This window comes from Lolium rigidum, chromosome 5 (genome assembly GCF_022539505.1).
Source record: "Lolium rigidum isolate FL_2022 chromosome 5, APGP_CSIRO_Lrig_0.1, whole genome shotgun sequence".
Classification (NCBI taxonomy): Eukaryota; Viridiplantae; Streptophyta; class Magnoliopsida; order Poales; family Poaceae; genus Lolium; species Lolium rigidum.
Window position 1 is genome coordinate 163,513,804 of NC_061512.1, and position 13,497 is coordinate 163,527,300.

Here is a 13,497-nt window from a genome sequence, read left to right on the forward strand (position 1 = left end):
AGTTCGTCGCTCGAGCAGGTAAAACGATAACAAAGATAATTTCTTGAGTGACATGCCATCATAACCTTGATCATACTATTTGTAAACATATGTAATGAATGCAGCGATCAAAACAATGGTAATGACATGAGTAAACAAGTGAATCATAAAGCAAAGACTTTTCATGAATAGTACTTCAAGACAAGCATCAATAAGTCTTGCATAAGAGTTAACTCATAAAGCAATAATTCAAAGTAAAGGCATTGAAGCAACACAAAGGAAGATTAAGTTTCAGCGGTTGCTTTCAACTTGTAACATGTATATCTCATGGATAATTGTCAATGTAAAGAGCAATATAACAAATGCAATATGCAAATATGTAAGAATCAATGCACAGTTCACACAAGTGTTTGCTTCTTGAGGTGGAGAGAGATAGGTGAGCTGACTCAACATAAAAGTAAAAGAATGGTCCTTCAAAGAGGAAAGCATCGATTGCTATATTTGTGCTAGAGCTTTGATTTTGAAAACATATAGAGAGCATAAAAATAAAGTTTTGAGAGGTGTATGTTGTTGTCAACGAATGGTAGCGGGTACTCTAACCCCCTTGCGAGACAAACCTTCAAAGAGCGGCTCCCATTTTATTTTATTTTTGGATGGCACTCCTTCCAACCTTTCTTTCACAAACCATGGCTAACCGAATCCTCGGGTGCACTGCCAACAATCTCATACCATGAAGGAGTGCCTTTTATTTTAGTTTTATTATGATGACACTCCTCCCAACCTTTGCTTACACAAGCCATGGCTAACCGAATCCTTCGGGTGCCTAGTCCAACAATCACATACCATGGAGGAGTGTCTATTTTTGTTAATTAATTTGGGATTCAGGAATCCCATTGCCGACTCTTTTTGCAAAATTATTGGATAAGCGGATGAAGCCACTAGTCCATTGGTGAAAGTTGCCCAACAAGATTGAAAGATAAACACCACATACTTCCTCATGAGCTATAAAACATTGACACAAATCAGAGGTGATAAATTTTGAATTGTTTAAAGGTAGCACTCAAGCAATTTACTTTGGAATGGCGGGAAATACCATGTAGTAGGTAGGTATGGTGGACACAAATGGCATAGTGGTTGGCTCAAGTATTTGGATGCATGAGAAGTATTCCCTCTCGATACAAGGTTTAGGCTAGCAAGGCTTATTTGAAACAAACACAAGGATGAACTGGTGCGGCAAAACTCACATAAAAGACATATTGAAAACATTATAAGACTCTACACCGTCTTCCTTGTTGTTCAAAACTCAATACTAGAAATTATCTAGACTTTAGAGAGACCAATTATGCAAACCAAATTTTAGCATGCTCTATGTATTCTTCACTAATAGGTGCAAAGTATATGATGCAAGAGCTTAAACATGAGCACAACAATTGCCAAGTATCACATTACCCAAGACATTATACCAATTACTACATGTGGCATTTTCCAATTCCAACCATATAAAAATGAACGAAGCAGTTTTAACCTTCGCCATGAACACTAAAAGATAAAGCGAAGAACACATGTGTTCATATGAACCAGCGGAGCGTGTCTCTCTCCCACACAAGCATTTATTCCAACAAAAACAAAAACAAAAACAAAAGCACACAGACGCTCCAAGTAAAGTACATAAGATGTGGTCGAATAAAAATATAGTTTCAAGAGAAGGAACCTGATAATTTGTCGATGAAGAAGGGGATGCCTTGGGCATCCCCAAGCTTAGACGCTTGAGTCTTCTTAGAATATGCAGGGATGAACCACCGGGGAATCCCCAAGCTTAGAGTTTTCACTCTTCTTGATCATAGTATATCATCCTCCTCTCTTGACCCTTGAAAACTTCCTCCACACCAAACTTTAAGAAAACTCATTAGAGGGTTAGTGCATAATCAAAAACTCACATGTTCAGAGGTGACACAATCATTCTTAACACTTCTGGACATTGCTCAAAGCTACTGGAAGGTAATGGAACAAAGAAATCCACCCAACACAGCGAAAGAAGCAATGCGAAATAAAAGGCAGAATCTGTCAAAAACGAACAGTCCAGTAAAGACGAATTTTAAAATGGCACCAGACTTGCTCAAATGGAAAAACTCAAAACTAATGAAAGTTGCGTACATATCTGAGGATCACTCACGTAAATTGGCATAATTTTCTGAGTTACCTACAGAGAATTAGACCCAGATTCGTGACAGACAACAATGCTGTTTCTGCGCAGCAATCCAAATCTAGCATCAACTTTACCATAGAGACTTTACTTGGCACAAAAAACATGATAAGGAGAGGTTGCTACAGTAGTAAACAACTTCCAAGACACAAATATAAAACAAAGTACTGTAGCAAAATAAACACATGGGTTATCTCCCAAGAAGTTCTTTCTTTATAGCCATTAAGATGGGCTCGGCGAGTTTTAATGATGCATTTGCAAGAGATAGTATTTGAAGCAAAAGAGAGCTTCAAGAGGCAAATTCAAAACACACTTAAGTCTAACATGCTTCCTATGCATAGGAATCTTGTAAATAAACAAGTTCATGAAGAGCAAAGTAACAAGCATAGGAAGATAAAACAAGTGTAGCTTCAAAAATTTCAGCACATAGAGAGGCATTTTAGTAACATGAAAATTTCTACAACCATATTTTCCTCTCTCATAATAACTTTCAGTAGCATCATGAGCAAACTCAACAATATAACTATCACATAAAGCATTCTTATCATGAGTCTCATGCATAAAATTATTACTCTCCACATAAGCATAATCAAATTTATTAGTTGTAGTGGGAGCAAATTCAACAAAGTAGCTATCATTATTATTCTCATCAAGTTTAGGAGGCATATTGTAATCATAATCAAATTTATCCTCCATAACAGGTGGTACCAAAAGACTACTATCATTATCATCATAAATAGGAGGCAAAGTATCATCACGGAAAATTTTCTCCTCAATGCTTGGGGGACTAAAAATATCATGAAAACCAGCTTCCCCAAGCTTAGAACTTTCTATATCATTATCAACAATGGTGTTCAAAGCGTTCATACTAATATTACTACCAGCATGCAAATAAGATTTCATAGGTTTTTTAATTTTCGCATCAAACAATCCATGTTTTAAATCAGGAAATAGAATAAGAAGCTCACTCTTGTACATTATGCCAAACTAGTGTAAACAAGAAACAACAAGATGCAATTGCAGGATCTAAAGGAAATAGCTTCGAGCACACACACGACGGCGCCGAGAAAAATACTTTACCCGAGACCGTAGTATGAGTGCCTTTTACCTTTCCTCCCCGGCAACGGCGCCGAGAAAAGTGCTTGATGTCTACGGGAGCTTCTATTCTTGTAGACGAGTGTTGGGCCTCCAAGAGCGAGAGGTTTGTAGAACAGCGACAAGTTTCCCTTAAGTGGATACCCAAGGTTTATCGAACTCGGGGAGGAAGAGGTCAAAGATATCCCTCTCATGCAACCCTGCAACCACAAAGCAAGAAGTCTCTTGTGTCCCCAACACACCTAATAGGTGCACTAGTTCGGCGAAGAGATAGTGAAATACGAGGTGGTATGAATAAGTAGTAGCAACGGCACCGGAACGAGTGCTTTGCCCAGGACGAGTAAACAAGCGAGTAGTAACGCAGCGGTAGTAACGCGATAAAACGAGTAAACAAGCAGCGATAGCGATATTTAGGAACAAGGCCTAGGGATTAGACTTTCACTAGTGGACACTCTCAACATTGATCACATAAAGAACAGATAAATGCATACTCTACACTCTTGTTGGATGATGAACACATTGCGTAGGATTACACGAACCCTCAATGCCGGAGTTAACAAGCTCCACAATAATGCTCATATTTTAGTAACCTTTAGTGTAAGATAGATCGAAAGACTAAACCAAGTACTAGCATAGCATGCACACTCGTCACCTTCATGCATATGTAGGAGGAATAGATCACATCAATATTATCATAGCAATAGTTAACTTCGCAATCTACAAGAGATCATGATCATAGCATAAACCAAGTACTAACACGGTGCACACACTGTCACCTTTGCACATGTGCAGGAGGAATAAAACTACTTTAATAACACATCACTAGAGTAGCACATAGATAAATTGTGATACAAGCACATTGCAATCATAAAGAGATATAAATAAGCACCTCACTATGCCATTCAACAGTGAATAAGTATTCTGTGAAATATAGCCTAAGAGACCCACACGGTGCACACACTTGTCACCTTTACACACGTGGGACAAGGAGTCTCCGGAGATCACATAAGTAAAACTCACTTGACTAGCATAATGACATCTAGATTACAAGCATCATCATATGAATCTCAATCATGTAAGGCAGCTCATGAGATTATTGTATTGAAGCACATAGGAGAGAGATGAACCACATAGCTACCGGTACAGCCCCGAGCCTCGATGGAGAACTACTCCCTCCTCATGGGAGCAGCAGCGGTGATGAAGATGGCGGTGGAGATGGCAGCGGTGTCGATGGAGAAGCCTTCCGGGGGCACTTCCCCGCTCCGGCGGGGTGCCGGAACGGAGACTCCTGTCCCCCGGATCTTGGCTTCGCGATGGCGGCGGCTCCGGAAGGTTTACGTGGTTTTCGTCGAACGCCCCGAGGTTTTTAGGTCGGGGGCTTTATATAGGCGGAGAGGCGGCGCAGGGAGGGCTTCGGGGGCCCACACCCTAGGGGGCGCCCCCTCTTGGCCGCGCCGGGTGTGGTGTGGTGGCCCTGCCCCCTTCTCTCGGCGGTTCTCGTGTGTTCTTGATGCTTCCGGGTAAAATAGGAACCCGGGCGTTGATTTCGTCCGATTCCGAGAATATTTCGTTACTAGGATTTATGAAACCAAAAACAGCAGAAAACAGAAACTGGCACTTCGGCATCTTGTTAATAGGTTAGTTCCAGAAAATGCACGAATATGACATAAAGTGTGCATATAACATGTAGATAACATCAATAATGTGGCATGGAACACAAGAAATTATCGATACGTTGGAGACGTATCACTTACTACGGATCCACACCGGAGGTAAGTTCTTTGCCAAACCGGTAGTTACCACTTTTCTTTTCCTCGCAAGTTGCTAACATGTAGGGAACATGTAGGGAACGGGATGGTCCGGGAACCAGGCATCGCCGGGTGGGCGCGAGGTCACACCGGTTCATGAAGGTGGTCGGTCTCCTGGGCGTTCTGCTGGTGCCTCTCCGTCGACTACTCCTGGGACTACTCCCGGTGCCTCTCCGTCGACTTCTCCTAGGCATACCACCGGTCCTTCTCCGAGGTGGTTCTTCGGAGCTTCTGCGGAGCGCAACCCCGGGTTGCTCGTTTCGCCAACGATGTGGGCGGACACACCCCGCCGGGTCCTTCCTCCGCTAGTCGGCTTAGAACTAGGGTTTGCTTGCTACTACTATGTATTTGGATGACATGGCACTCTCCGCTCTCCTCTTGTATGCTACTATGTGCACCATGTATGCTACTATGTGAATTATATGCTATTTTGGTGAATTATGGCGAATTTGGTCGATTTTGGATGAATTTGGATGAATTGGACCTGCTGAACTGCATTGCAATTGAATTGGAACAGGATTTTGGCTGAAACAGCAAAAAAAAAATGCAGGCCTACGCCGAGGGCAATGCCATCGGCATAGACCCTGGCATAGACCATATGGTCAGGTCTATGCCGAGGGGGTTGCCCTCGGCGTAGACCGTGTGCTGTCCGCGCGCCACGTGTCCCAGCCTGGCGTCAAACGATCATGCATATGCCGAGGGGCATACCGTCGGCGTAGAGGCTGGGCTGGCAGCACCACAGACGGCCACGTCGCCTCTACACGCGCAGGCCACCTGCCCTATGCCGAGGGCAGTGCCGTCGGCGTTTGCTGGCGTCCGTTAACGGCGACGGCGCCCTGCCACGAGACGCCGAAGGCCGCGACGCCGAGGGCGAACGAGCACCGTCGGCATAGGCGGCGTACGCCGACGGCACGGTGTCATGTGCCGAGGGACCTGGACGCCGAGGCGATACGCCGAGGGCTGCCGTCGGCGTAGCCTACGCCGAGGGCCAGGCGTGGCTACGCCGAGGGCGGCCGGCCGTCGGCGTACACGTCCGTTCCTGTAGTGCAATAGGATGGTTAAATGATGAAAACTGTAAAGATCATGCTCTAATTAAATAATTCTCTTCTTTTCCTTCTTGCAGGTTACAGTCACAAGATCAACTAAAAGAAAAGTGTTTTCCGACGTGTGATCGTGTCCATTGATTTGTGATCATTTTGCACCACTGGTCCGTGTTGCCCTAAATTATTTGTTACTTTGTTCACTCAATTCATCAGCTGGCCTACCAGTGAACAACGAGGCTCTTCATATCTGCATTCTTGCCCAATTCTGCGCAGCTGGTACTTGCTATAGATTGTATCTTTTGAAGGACATATTGATTATTCAGTTTAGCTTTAATATAGTTCTGAAAATGTTGACATGATTTTCCTGTCTAGCTTTTATTCAGATTATATTGGAGAATATCAGGTTTATCTGATGCTGTTGACGTCAGAAACCCCCTGGCGGGCAGAGACGGGCAACACAGTAGAGCCGGGAACAACTAGGGCTGCGGCTGGCCCCAGTCCCTCAGAGCGACGGCCCGCAAAGCCTCCTGGTCACACGTCCGATGCTATCGCAAGGGCGTGCCACCTGACCTATACCTGGTCGGGGAAGGTGTTGGATGATGCCTCGCTTAGTTTCTGCATGGCATACACGTAAACATTAAATACGAGCCTCGATCGGCTCTCAGGTTATCCTGTGAATCGGCTCAAAGAGCCGATCCACCCATGATTCGAACGAGGTGTCCGAATATATGGTGGTCCTGCTTGATCAAGATAAAGCTAATTAGATCTACGACGATTTAGGGTTTTCACCGCATAATCGGATCATCCTACTCACGATTGGGCCTCGCGCTCGCGCACGGTGACCGTAAGCCGATCCTAGACGGGGCCTAAAAACCAACACGAGGTTGATCCCCGGAACATCCTTTCTAGGGCTAGCAAACGTCACCCTACACGCCGCTGGATCCTCCAACCCTTTGTAAGGCCTAACTATTGCGGATGTTAAACTAATCCTTGATGAACAAGGAGCAACCGTAACGGATCAGATCTACTAAACTATGATCAAGCGGGGTGTCGCCCCTACACCTAAGATAGGTGTAAGGGCGGCTAGATGTGCAAGGGTTGCATAACGAAAGCATGTAATTCGAAGAACAATGCTAACCCTAACACATCTAAGATAACTACGTTGCTCGCCATCAAAAAGGCTTCGAGCACGAGCAACGCATGAACAACGTGGGCAGGCTTGTGCTGCCTAGATCGCAAGATGCGATCTAGGCAGCATGGTGCTACCGGAGAAACCCTCGAGACGAAGGAGTTGGCGATGCGCCGAGATTTGTTTGTGTTGAACGTTGGTTGTTGTTTATTCCATAAACCCTAGATACATATTTATAGTCCAGCGGACTTTCTAACGTGGGAATAATCCCCACCGTGTACGAGACAAACTCTAACTTTTAATCTAGATACAATCTACTATAATTAAAGATACACGGGCAATCTAGCCCAAATTCTCCGTGCAAGGCCGCTTCAGAGATCTTCCACGTGTAATCTTCCAAGCCCATCTTGATCGCGGCCCATCTCCTGATCCAGCCAAAATCTGGTGATAACACATGCCCCCTGGTTTTGGTAATGATAATTTCAAAACCACTCTGTTTTTCCTCCGAGGGGTCATATCGTGGCAGAGCAGAACCGTCGCGATATTTCCATCATGACAACTTGCCTTCCCAACTTCTCCGCACGATTTGACGAGTTTTTGGCACCACTTCCTCGAAAACCGTTCGGACATTAAATCCCCACTTCTTTTATCCAACCGTACCGAACAGTTCTTCTCCTCATCCTTTCCGCATTAGCACTCCAAAAGCCCTTCTGCGCACCATGTCTTCTTCTTCCTCCGCCTCGTCGGGACTTTCCCTCGAGTCCTCTTCCTCCCACGAGCCGACGCCAGAACCGAACCCACAAGAGGTCCATGCGGCCAACACCCGCCGCGCCATAGAGGCCGGGGAGGAGCCGGACCATGACTTCTCCATCCGGTCCGAGGACGACAAGTCCTCGACGGACGGGGAGAGCGACCTCCGCTTCCTTGCCGACGGGGAATCGGAGGAGGAGAGCGATGACGATCGCTTCTCCTGGGATGACTTCACCTCCTCCGAGGAGGTGAAGGAGGAGGAAGAGGAGGAGGAGGAGGACGACGACGACAGCCCCTCCGACGAGCCGCCGGCCAAGCGCCACTGCCCCTGGCCAGGGAATCTCAGTGATTACGACAGCGACGACGACGACGAGGAGGAGGATGAGGACAACGAAGGTCCCGCCGGTGGCCGCTACAGCAGCGACGGCGAGCCCGCCGGGAGCAGCGCCGACAGCAGCGGCGAGGGTGATGACGAGGGCAGCGACGGCCCGTAGATAGGACCCTTAGCATAGGATCAGCAGTAGTAGACGGGGCAATGTATCCCCTTAGTACTCCCTTTTGAGAGCAATCAGCTCTTCTATGTAAGAAATCTGGTTTATCAATGAAGAAATTCCCCAATTTGATTTTGCCGATTTCCTTTATGATAATTTAGCCGATTGTCCATTTGGTCAATGCCCAATGAGCCGATGGCAGCGCATCGGTCTCTCACGATAAATTTCGAGATAGATCCATCCGGACCCAAACTCCCGGTCAGACAAGGCCAAGCCATAATCGCGCAAACCCTAGGTCTTGTAAATGCAGATCCCACAGGATGGCATGTTAAACTTAGCGGCGAAACTCCTGAAATAATGTCCAGCCTCCTCATTAACTTTAAATTTCAGACATTCTTCTGCCGCATCCTTCTCTTCCAGATCCTATTTGCCTTCAGGAGAGCCCTAGGACTGTTGCTGGATCAATTCAAACGTCGAAGCTGCCTCTTCTGCAGAACGGGCATCACTTGTCCACAAATTCCCTCGTAATATGTTTTATAATCCTGCTCTGTTTTCTTACAGCAACTACCTTTCAAAATCAAATTGAGATGCAGAGCCAACCGATTTCAGCAAAATCGGCTCCTTATAGCAAAGGACCTTTCGTGGCAAGCTGCCCCCCGAGCCTCAGTCGGGGCGAGAATAGCAGTGAGCCGACCAAATCGGCCATCCCGGTTTCCAACTCGTAATGCAGAATGAGCCGATTTCAACAAAATCGGTTCTTCGAGTGAAGAAATTTTCGAGGCGAGCTGCCCCCCGAGCTTCTCCAGCTCACATCTTGCCTTGCTGACCAGATCGGCTCATCATCCTTGGCAGGCTGAAGCAACTTCCGGTGAGGATGTCCTTGCATTTCTGATGCCCTCCAAACCCTGGACGTAACAACCCCTGGAAGTGACAGTTACCAAGTCACCACATTGGTCAAAACATTACAGCCGATTGCTTCGTCATCGGCTGTTCTCCTGGTCTTAGAAGAGATATGCTCCCTTCGTTAGGCTCATCCCTACCCTGACTTGCACGTTTATGCTGCCCTTGTCGTTAGTCAGGGTTACGATCCTCAATCCTGCAGTCCTGGTTCTAGGAGATGTCACGTTTTTTGCTGCTAGCACCGCTGAACTTGAAGACTGGCCAATGGGAATCAGGGGTCCTTGAAGGGAAGATCCACTTCCTGCTCCATTGATCCTTAAGTCGATGTCTGCACATCGGCTGTGCTTAAGTTTTTTTTTTTTTTTACGGCCGATTTACGTATCGGCCCCCATACCTCAATACCCATCATCAAAGAATGATCTTGGGCTGCCGGGCACTTGCAAGACATTCCTACTTCATATCCTCGTGTTTTATTCACCTAGGTGCCCCCCAGCCGATCTACGTCGAAAGACTTGATGGTATCGGCTCTTTAGGTAATCCATGTTGGATCAAACGTTGAACCCAGGCAAAATGGATGGTGAGGATAATTTTGGCCGATTGCTGGAGTCGGCCTCCACGCTGCTTGCTCGATGAAGGTTTTGTGATGTTCCTCCATAAATTTTTTTGGGGCCGACCACAAGGATCAGCCTTGCCACGTTCGTCCATCGACGTTTGCTTTGTTACACGGTTAGGCCGGTGGATAAAACTAGCCTAACCCCGTTCTTTGTCACGTCGATGCGCTCGCAGTCGTCCAAATTGATGCCTGAGAGCGGCTCTTGGCCTGATGTCTCCCAAACGTCCATGCCAGCTGTTGAAACCTCGACCGAATCATCTGCGTGGACGACTTCTACTTCATCTCCATCCCACTGTATTAGGCATTGGTGCATCGTGGATGGAATGCAACAGTTGGCGTGGATCCAATCTCTCCCTAGTAGGACAACGTAGGTACTCTTGCTGTCGACAATAAAGAACGTCGTAGGGACAGTTTTCCTTCCTACGGTCAGATCCACATTCAGAACACCTTGTGCGTCAGATGCTTTGGCCGTTGAAATCGCTCAGTGTTACATTGGTCTTGATCAGATCCGAGCTGGAGCGTCCCAACCGACGTAGCATGGAGTATGGCATGATGTTAACTGCCGCCCCGGTGTCTACCAACATCTTGCTGACAGGCTGCCCATTAATGTAACCTCACAAGTACAGGGCCTTCAGATGCCTGTAACTTCTTTCTTTCGGCTTCTCAAAGATGACCGGCCGTGGGCCGCAGTCCAATTGCGCCACAGGTGCTTCATATAATCTTGGAGCGCTAAACTCCGTTGGAAGAATGAAGACCATGTTTGTACCAGCCGATGTATCATCATCGGCTTTCCCCTGCTTGGGGCGCCACTCTTTTCTTTGTGGCCGACCTTCTTCGTCCAGGGTTCGCTGAATTTTGGCGGCCGGATCGAGCGAGTGCCTTCCTCGGCGTGTGCGGGTACAATCTTTCGGCTTCTTCCAACCCACGCGGACGCTGAACCCTTCGCTTTTGGGAACGGCTGAGCCCATCAGGGCACCACCTGGGCCGATGATATTTGTCTTCTTCATCATCGTCCTCTAGTTCCTCGAGATCTTCCACCTGAGCGGACTCAGCATGCTTGTTCCAAGGCGGGAGAGGCCCTAGACGCTTGAACACGGACAGGTTAGCTGCACCCTTCTTCCTTTGTTTGCATTCTGGGCAGTTCTCGATTGTTGGCAATCGGCTCATTCCTGAGTCCCAGCAATGTTTGAAGAAAGGACAGTCCCAGTGCCTATCCATGTCATCCTGCCCCCTTGGCCTCTCTCGAGCGTGACGATTGTACCCGTTGTTGTTTCTATCATGCTGACGATACCTCCTGTCCTCTGCATCAGACCGACAATTCCTCTCATCATCTACGTCATAGCGCCGACGTCGGTCGTACTGCTGCCCATATTTGTTGAGGAGATGTTCGGAGAGTGGACGTTGATATCGCACGCTTCTCACTTCCTCCTCTGTCAGGTACCGTCTGTCATTATCTTGGGGCCGGTCGCGCGGATCGGCCTCCTCTTTATCCTTGCCACGGGAGTGGCTGCTTTCTGCTTCATCTTTGCCATGGCGGCTTGCAAGCCCTGCCATGTTGACACCAAAGGGGAACTCTGGCTCGCATATGGAGTGGCTGAGATCCACCACGTTGTCGCCAGGCAACGGACGTGTGTTTTCATTGAGCTTGATACCGTGCGAACGGGTCTTCTCAAAGGAGCCGATGAGTTCGGCTTCGAGGGTCGCCTTGATCTCGTCATGTTTCTTCTTGAGCTCATCAGGCAGATCCTCATACTTGACCGGAGTGCTTTCCGCCATCTCGGATGTAGATGGCGATGTGGCGGATGTCGAAGGTTGTCCCACCGGGCGTGCCAGAATGTGTTGACGTCAGAAACCCCCGGCGGGCGGAGACGGGCAACACGGTAGAGCCGGGAACAACTAGGGCTGCGGCTGGCCCCGGTCCCTCGGAGCGACGGCCCGCAAAGCCTCCCGGTCACACGTCCGATGCTATCGCAAGGGCGTACCACCTGACCTATACCTGGTCGGGAAGGTGTTGGATGATGCCTCGCTTAGTTTCCTGCATGGCATACACGTAAACATTAAATACGAGCCTCGATCGGCTCTCGGGTTATCCCGTGAATCGGCTCAAAGAGCCGATCCACCCATGATTCGAACGAGGTGTCCGAATATATGGTGGTCCTGCTTGATCAAGATAAAGCTAATTAGATCTACGACGATTTAGGGTTTTCACCGTATAATCGGATCATCCTACTCACGATTGGGCCTCGCGCTCGCGCACGGTGACCGTAAGCCGATCCTAGACAGGGCCTAAAAACCAACACGAGGTTGATCCCCGGAACATCCTTTCTAGGGCTAGCAAACGTCACCCTACACGCCGCTGGATCCTCCAACCCTTTGTAAGGCCTAACTATTGCGGATGTTAAACTAATCCTTGGTGAACAAGGAGCAACCGTAACGGATCAGATCTACTAAACTATGATCAAGCGGGGTGCCGCCCCTACACCTAAGATAGGTGTAAGGGCGGCTAGATGTGCAAGGGTTGCATAACGAAAGCATGTAATTCGAAGAACAATGCTAACCCTAACACATCTAAGATAACTACGTTGCTCGCCATCAAAAAGGCTTCAGCACGAGCAACGCATGAACAACGTGGGCAGGCTTGTGCTGCCTAGATCGCAAGATGCGATCTAGGCAGCATGGTGCTTACCGGAGAAACCCTCGAGACGAAGGAGTTGGCGATGCGCCGAGATTTGTTTGTGTTGAACGTTGGTTGTTGTTTATTCCATAAACCCTAGATACATATTTATAGTCCAGCGGACTTTCTAACGTGAGAATAATCCCCACCGTGTACGAGACAAACTCTAACTTTTAATCTAGATACAATCTACTATAATTAAAGATACACGGGCAATCTAGCCCAAATTCTCCGTGCAAGGCCGCTTCAGAGATCTTCCACGTGTAATCTTCCAAGCCCATCTTGATCGCGGCCCATCTCCTGATTCAGCCAAAATCTGGTGATAACAGATGCTTCTCATGCACACTAAAAACTATGATACAGTTTGTGAAATATATTTGCTCCAGCAATGGCCATGCCACATATTTCACATTATTTTCGTGTGTCACCATTACTTGGAACTTCTGATGGGTTATGCGTGACTACAAGGTACATCTGGTTATTTGTGTAAATAGGGCATTGTCAATTGGTGCATAAATTGGTGGATTTTCAATTCTATGTTACCTCAAAATATTACTTTAATTCTATGTGGTCCATTAATTTTCTTCTTTTATTTTGAGTCTATTTTTCAACAATTTAGTTTATGGCATTTGTGTATCCCGCTGCAACGGCGTGGGGTATCATCTAGTTAATAAGATGTTCGTGCACCCTCCACCGAGTAGCCTTGGATATCTCTCACCCTCTGCAGGGTTGTCCCCATCTAATGGAAAACAGAGGGCACGGTTATGAGCCACACGACATCTACTTCGATCTGCCCGAAGGTGAAACGAGAA

The 13,497-nt window shown here is 47.3% G+C and overlaps 1 long non-coding RNA gene across 1 annotated transcript in view; it reads left to right on the top strand.

Annotated features, from left to right (window-relative positions):
* Positions 1-6,545, top strand: part of LOC124651440 — an 8,081-nt gene extending 1,536 nt beyond the window's left edge. Inside the window, exons 2-3 of the long non-coding RNA XR_006987406.1 lie at positions 6,209-6,404; positions 6,501-6,545. This is a non-coding gene — a long non-coding RNA (uncharacterized LOC124651440). The remainder of the gene's footprint in view (positions 1-6,208; positions 6,405-6,500) is intronic.
* Positions 6,546-13,497: the final 6,952 nt, after the last annotated feature.